The sequence below is a fragment of the Pan troglodytes genome, chromosome 6 (assembly GCF_028858775.2).
Source record: "Pan troglodytes isolate AG18354 chromosome 6, NHGRI_mPanTro3-v2.0_pri, whole genome shotgun sequence".
Taxonomy (NCBI): domain Eukaryota; kingdom Metazoa; phylum Chordata; class Mammalia; order Primates; family Hominidae; genus Pan; species Pan troglodytes.
Genome location: NC_072404.2, coordinates 123113170 through 123121033, shown reverse-complemented (window position 1 = coordinate 123121033; position 7864 = coordinate 123113170). Strand labels below are relative to the sequence as shown.

At 44.3% G+C, this 7864-nt stretch overlaps 1 pseudogene; it reads right to left on the bottom strand.

Moving 5' to 3' along the window:
* Positions 1-2176: 2176 nt before the first annotated feature.
* LOC134810631 (uncharacterized) lies at positions 2177-7537 on the bottom strand (annotated as a pseudogene).
* Between the last annotated feature and the right edge of the window lie 327 nt (positions 7538-7864).

The following is a 7864-nucleotide window of genomic DNA, read 5'->3' as shown; positions in this document are numbered from 1 at the left end:
TATATTCAAAAACAATGAGCAGATCTTAACTTGGGGTGGGGAGATGAATCAGTTGATGAACAATCAGTCAGAATTAAAGTGTAATACTATTACACCTAGACCAAGAACAATTGACCAGGAAGCCAGAGATACCTATGATAGCCAAAATGCCATGAAGTATGAATGAATTGTTAGTAAAAAAAAAAAACGGATCCAGGTAGTGTCCAGTATATGTTAATACGTTTGATAAGCAGAAATGGAAAAGGCAGTAAAATATCCTGGTTAGATATATGCCTTATCAAGCTATGGCAGCCAGCTTTTCAAACACCGTCAAAAACTGGGCAAGAGGCAGATTCAGAGAATAAGAGGGAAATAGACTGTAAAAACAGAATGTTGCTGATTGAAAGCATTGTCCCGTTCCTGTCTCGAAGGAGATTACATTCTCGTTGAGGCCTGGCAATATATGTACTCATTTGAAAAGGAACCTTTTGATCTAGAGAGGTCCTGCAGCCTTCCTTCTTTCTGAGAAGGACAATTTTGTAGTGGATATCCTTTGAGCTGGATAGACCTGTCCCTCCCTACAGCTTCTTTGCTAATATAATTGCCTCCAGTTCACTCCTAAAAGAATGCTTAAGGTATTAAACTGCTCTGTAGTAAACAATTAGTCTGTATACTGTTTCCTAAACTTAAGAAGGCTTTTGTTCAAGGGCCCCTGACCCTAACCTCAGCTGCCACTCCATGCCAGTTGAAAAAGGCTTTCAGCCTTCCTTGGTGCTATGGTTTGAATGAAGGTATTCCTCCAAAATTCATATGTTGGAACTTAAACCCCAAGGTGGTGATATTAAGAGGTGGGGCCTTTTGGGAAGTGATTTAGCTGTGAGGGCTTTGCTGTCATGAATGGTATTGCCGTTAGAGTCTTCAGAGAGCTGCCTGTGAGCCATGTGAGGACAGAGCGTTCATCCCTTCCAGTATATAAGCAACAGGGTGCTCATCTCGGAAGCAGAGAGCCCTCACAAGACACTAAATCTGCTGACACCTTGATCATGGACTTCCCAGCCTCCAGAACTGTAAGAAATAAATGTTTATTGTTTATAAATTACGCAGTCTCAGGTATTTTGTTACAGCAGTACAAACAGACTAAAACACCTGGTCCACTTGGTTTGTAAGTAGATCCTGTTACTGTTAAATAAATGTTTCTGTCAGAAATACATTCTACATCATAGTCCAGTACATAAACTCACAACATCTAAGCATATATGTAAGTGTCATGAAACTATACTTACCCTTTCTATATGCAGTTCTCTCTGCTATTTTTATTCTGTCCCTTTAAAAAAAATGTTGGTTATAATACACTAAAATAATGTCAAAGTGCACTAATTGGTTATAATTCAAGTTTGAAAACCACTGCTTTATAGCTCCCATGATGTTTTGAAGAGCTTTTTGTATTGGTCAGGGTTCTCTAGAGGGACAGAACTGATAGGATAGATAGATCCTATTATTATTAAATTATTAAATATCCTATTATTATTAAAGGGGACTTTAATTATTAACTCACACAATCACAAGGTCTCACAATAGGCCATCTGTAAGCTGAGGAGGAAGGAGAGCCTGTCCAAGCCTCAAAACTGAAGAACTTGGAATCCGATGTTTGAGGGTAGGAAGCATCCAGCACGGGAGAAAGATGTAGGCTGGGAGGCTAGGCCAGTCTTGTCTTTTCACATTTTTCTGCCTGCTTTATATATTCTAACCACCCTGACAGCTGATCAGATGGTGCCCACCCAGATTAAGTGTGGGTCTGCCTTTCCCAGCCCACTGACTCAAATGTTAATCTCCTTTGGCAACACCCTCACAGACACACCCAGGATCAATATTTTGCATCCTTCAATCAAGTTGACCCTCAGCACTAACCATCATAAGTCTACTACTTGTCAGCTTGAACCCATACACATCTCCTGAGATCACACATCATCTTCAAATAAAGACAATAATAAGGTCATAATTACATCTAACATAATAAAACCATCCTTTGTACAAACGGAAACGCACCAATCCCCTACCCAAATACTATTACATAAAGTTAACAATATTTAAATGCTGATGTGAAGTCAATAAATCTTATGTCACATGGTAACAGAAAAAGGAAATAAAATGGAGATATTTTCTTAGTACAAGTGTATATATGCACAAACATGTTTTTAACAAAAGAAGGAAGAAATACTCAAGACAATTACAGTCCTTGTGTCTGCAGCTGGTCATGTGGTCGTAGCTGATATTGATGACTACCCTCTTCTACTGTCCGTTCTGTATTCCATTTGGCTTCAGCAGGCACCTCAGCAGGTCATGGTTTTTTCCTGGTGGAGTGACCCAAACCTTCATTCCTGAAGTGTCTAGGCCATTTGTAGTCCCGCCTGGATTGCGCTGTTGTAGTTTCCTGTTAATCTTAATCACAGGGCATGGTAATACTAAGAGACACCCTAATGGATCTCCTGTATTCCATGTGTACTCTTCCCTGCCTCTGTTGTGGAGTAGTAGACTGATTTTGTCTTGATAGTCCAGGTCATTCACCCCAGCCAACACTGTAACTCCCTTCTTAGCCTGTTGACTTAAAGGTAATAGGAGCCCAAAGTGTCCAGGTAGCAATCTTAACTTCCAGTTTAATGGAATCATTGTGTCTCCTGGTGGCAGTGTTCCTCCCTCTGGAACTAAGACCTCTAAGCCAGCAGAACGTAATGTTGCAGGAACAGGAAGCAAAAATTTTACTAGTGGATCGCTAGGTGTGATGGTGAGTGGTGCCACTTCCATTTCCACCCTTTGATTCCTGGACCTGTGAATCCTGGCTATGGGAGAAACAGTACCATATATTGGACGCTGCTTCAGAGCATCCATGGCTTTCTGGAGGACTTTGCCCCAGCCCTGCAAAGTACTGTCACCTAGTTGGCATTGTGACTTCAAAAGGCCATTCCACCGTTCTATTGATAGAATGGTGCTTCAGGGTAATTGGGGAACATGGTAAGAAGAGTGAATTCCATGAGCATGAGCCCACTGCCACACTTCTTTAGCTGTAAAGGGAGTCTCTTGGTCAGAGGCAATGCTGTGTGGAATAACGTGACAGTGGATAAGGCATGCCATGAGTCCATGGATGGTCATCTTGGCAGAAGCATTGCATGCAGGATAGGCAAACCCATATCCAGAGTAAGTGTCTGTTCCAGTGAGGACAAACCTCTGCTCTTTCTATGATTTAAGAGGTCCAATATAATCAAACTGCCACCAGGTAACTGGCTGATCACCCCGAGGAATGGTGCCATATCGAGGGCTCAGTGTTGGTCTCTGCTGCTGGCAAATTGGGCACTCAGCAGTGGCCGTAGCTAGGTTAGCCTTGGTGAGTGGAAGTCTATGTTGCTGAGTCCATGCATAACCTCCATCCCTGCCACCATGGCCACTTTGTTCATGGGCCCATTGGGCGATGGCAGGGGTGGCTGGGGAAAGAGGCTGAGGGGTGTCTACAGAACAAGTGGGTCATCTTATCCGCTTGATTATTAAAATTCTCCTATGCTGAGGTTACCCACTGGTGAGCACTCACATGGGTTACAAATATCTTCACTGTTTTTTACCCCTCAGAGAGGTCCATCCACATACCTCTTCCCCAGATTTCTTTGTCACCAATTTTCCAATCACGCTTCTTTCAAGTCCCTGACCATCCAGCCAAACCATTGGCTACAGCCCATGAATCAGTATATTGTTGGGAACAAGCCCCCCAAAATCTGGCCATAAACTGGCCCCAAAACTGGCCATAAACAAAATCTCTGCAGCACTGTGACATGTTCATGATGGCCATAACGCCCATGCTGGAAGGTTGTGGGTTTACCAGAATGAGGGCAAAGAACACCTGGCCCACCCAGGGCAGAAAACCGCTTAAAGGTGTTCTTAAACCACAAACAATAGCATGAGTGATCTGTGCCTTAAGGGCATGTTCCTGCTGCAGATAACTAGCCAAACCCACCCCTTTATTTTGGCTCATCCCTTCGTTTCCCATAAGGGATACTTTTAATTAATCAAATATCTATAGAAACAATCCTAATGACTGGCTTGCTGTTAATAAATACATGGGTAAATCTCTGCTCGAGGCTCCCAGCTCTGACGGCTGTGAGACCCCTGATTTCCCACTTTACACCTCTATATTTCTGTGTGTGTGTCTTTAATTCCTCTAGCGCCACTGGGTTGGGGTCTCCCTGACCAAGCTGGTCTCAGCAGTATATAATCACACATCTGGCCATTTCTCCTTCCATGCAAAGTGCACAACCGGGTGCACTGCTCAAAGTTCTGCCCTCCAGGAAGATTTCCCTTCACCAGTGTCCTTCGGGGATGTCTTAGAAAGGGGCTGTAGTGCTGCAGCTGTCCACTTTTGGGTGGTTCCTGCATACCATGCAGAACCATCTGTGAACCAGGCCCTAGTCTTCTCTTCCTCTGTCAACTGATCATAGGGAATTCCCCATGAGGCCATCGGTGCAAGCTGGAGGAGAGAAGGCAGGGTGGCAGGATTGGAGACCATGGGCATTTGAGGCACTTTCTCATTTAACTTGCTTGTGCCTTTAGGACCTGCTCAAGCCTAATCACGTATATACCACTTCCACTTGATGATGGCATGCTGCTGTGCAGGACCCACTTTATAGCTAGATGGGTCAGAAAGCACCCAGTTCATGATAGGCAGTTCAGGTTGCATGATGACCTGATGACCCTTAGTCAAACATTCAGTTTCCACCAAAGCCTAGTAACAGGCCAAGATCTGTCTCTCAAAAGGAGAGTAGTTATCTGCAGAAGATGGCAGGGCCTTGCTCAAAAATCCTAGAGGCCTCTGCTGTTATTCACCTATGAGGGCCTGCCAAGGGCCCCAAACTGCATCCCTATCAGCTACTGACACCTCAAGCACCCATTGGATCTGCTGGGTCATATGGCTCAAGTGGCAGAGCAGCTTGCACAGCAACCTGGACCTGTTGCAGAGCCTTCTCCTGTTCTGGACCCTACTGAAAACTGGCAGCCTTTTGGGTCACTCAATAAATGGGCTGGAGTAACACACCCAAATGAGAAATGTGTTGCCCCCAAAATCCAAATAGGCCCACTAGGCATTGTGCCTCTTTCTTGGTTGTAGGAGGGGCCAAATGCAGCAACTTATCCTTCACCTTAGAAGGAATATCTTGATAGGCCCCACACCACTGGACCCCTAGAAATTTTACTGAGGTAGAAGATTCCTGAATTGTAGTCGAATTTATTTCTGGTCCTCTGGCATGCAAATATCTCACCAGTAAGTCCAGTGTGTTTGCTACTTCTCACTCACTGGATTCAATCAGCATAATGTCATTAATGTAATGGACCAGCATGATATCTTGTGGAAGCGAAAAGTGATCAAGGTCTCTCTGAATAAGATTATGACACAAAACTGGAGAGTTGATATATCCCTGAGGTAGGACAGTAAAGGTATATTGCTGGCCTTGCCAGCTGAAGGCAAATTGCTTCTGGTGAGCCTTATGGACAGGCATAGAAAAAAAGGCATTTACCAAGTCAATGGCTGCATACCAGGTACAAGGAGATGTGTTAATTTGCTCAAGCAATGAAACCTGGTACAGCAGCTCCAATTGGAGTTACCACTGGATTAAGCTTATGGTAATCCACTGCCATTCTCCAAGATCCATCTTTCTTCTGCACAGGCCAAATGGGAGAGTTGAACAGGGATATGGTGGGAATTACCACCCCTGCATCTTTCAAGTCCTTGATGGTGGCACTAATCTCAGCAATCCCTCCAGGGATGCGATATTGTTTCTTATTTACTATTTTTCTAGATAGAGGCAGCTCTAATGGCTTCCATTTAGCCTTTCCCACCATAATAGCCCTCACCCTACCAGTCAGGGAGCCAGTATGGGGGTTCTGCCAGCTGCTAAGTATGTCTATGCCAATTATGCATTCTGGCACTGGGGAAATAATCATAAGATGAGTTTGGGGACCCACTGGACCCACTGTAAGTTGGACCTGAGCTAAAACTCCACTAATTACCTGACCTCCATAATCCCCTACTTTAACTGGAGGACAACAATGACGTTTTCGGTCCCCTGGAATCAACGTCAGCTCAGAGCCGGTGTCCAGTAGTCCCTGAAGTGTCTGATCATTTCCCTTTCCCCAAGATACAGTTACCTTGGTAAAAGGCCAGAAGTCTCCTTGGGGAAGGATGGGAGAAAGATACTGTCAGTAATGTAGTGGGGTCCTTCATCAAGGGGACCCAGCCTCCCCTTCATTCAAGGGGTTCTGGGTCTGTAAACTGGCTCATGTCTGGAAATTGATTGAGGGGGCATGATTCTCTGTTTTTATAATTTAAATTAGTATTTTATCCATTTGACTTAGAAGTTTTCTGCTTATATAAATTAAGTAGGAATGCAGTAGGCTTCCTATCAATTTCACTTCTAGGAACACTGTGATAATTAGCCAATGCCAGAGCTCTACATGAATCAGACTATTCCGATTGCCACTTTGCCTCTGCTTTCCATTACAGTAGTTACGCCCACCTTGCCTTTTACAGTTGAGTGCTGCTACTTTGCCCCTGCCACCTTGGGATCCAGTTATTCCCATTGTATTTAAATTTTGTAGTTGAGAGACTGTGGTTCCCACTGTTAGCTCTGACATACAGAAAAGAGCAATTACAGGGCTCTTCAAAGATGCAGGTGCTGCCCTCCCAAATACATTTTGCAAGGCATTGGTCAAGGATATATCTTCTGGACCCTCTCAGGTGAGATGAGTAGGCCATAAGTGACTAATCCACTCCACCATCCCAGTCTCCCTAAGCCTTTGAATCCCTTCCTCTACATTAAACCAAGAGAGATCAGGCATTTCTAGCTTGCTCACAGTGGGCCATCTTTTAATCCATGTTTTAGCTAACCAAGAAAATAAACTATTAGAACCTTTTTAACTCCCTGAGCTGCAACATTAAATGGTGTCCCTACTTAGTGGGCCCAATCAATAAATTCAGCCTGATCCAATTCTATGTTCCTTCCACCATTATCCCACACCCTTAATATTCATTCCCATGCCGGTTCTCCAGATTTCTGTTTACATAAATCAGAAAACTCAAGCAGTTCTTTTTGAGTGTAGTGCACCTCCTTATGGGTCACACTCAACCTCACCTCTAGGCACCCGTCAGGACTTTAGTCTAGTTATAGGTCTAGAAGCAAAGAGAGGTGTTGGAGGTGTCTCCTGAGGAGAATCAACATTATCTTGCCTGGCAACTGCCTGAGGGGATGCCATCACTGTTGCCTCAGGCATCACAGGTGTCTCCTCAGACAAAGGTGGAAAGACTGATGGCAGCATGGGTCAGGGAGGGGATGTTCCCACTACTGGGGATGGGGAAGCTGTTCCTTCTGGCAAAAAAATACTCATCAGATCTTACAAGCTCAGTGTCCCCAGCTTCATCAGGGTCCTCCCACACATCCCCATTCCAAGTTTCAGGGTCCCATTCTTTTCCAATCAATGCCTTCACTTTAAGAGTAGACACCTGGCAAGGCTGCACATTCACCATTCATTGCAGATCAGCCACTCATGTGATAAGAGCTGGCGTCTGTTTTCTCACAATTTCAGCTTTCTCTACAGGAGATAAGACTCTCACTCAGGGCAATCTCAGCAGATTTGAGGCTCAGTGTCTTTTTCTGAAACTGGGAGACAGAATCCCTGAGTTCATTATTTTCTTTCATCATTTTGTCCAGTGAACTTAGGAGCAACCAACCAACCAGCTTCATTAAGTTCCTTGGTTCTCCACATATGGTCAAAGGTATTATGTATAGAGTCACTAAACTCCTTGCCTCCCACGAGCAATGAATCAGGAGTGTCAAATGCATTTATTTCGCAT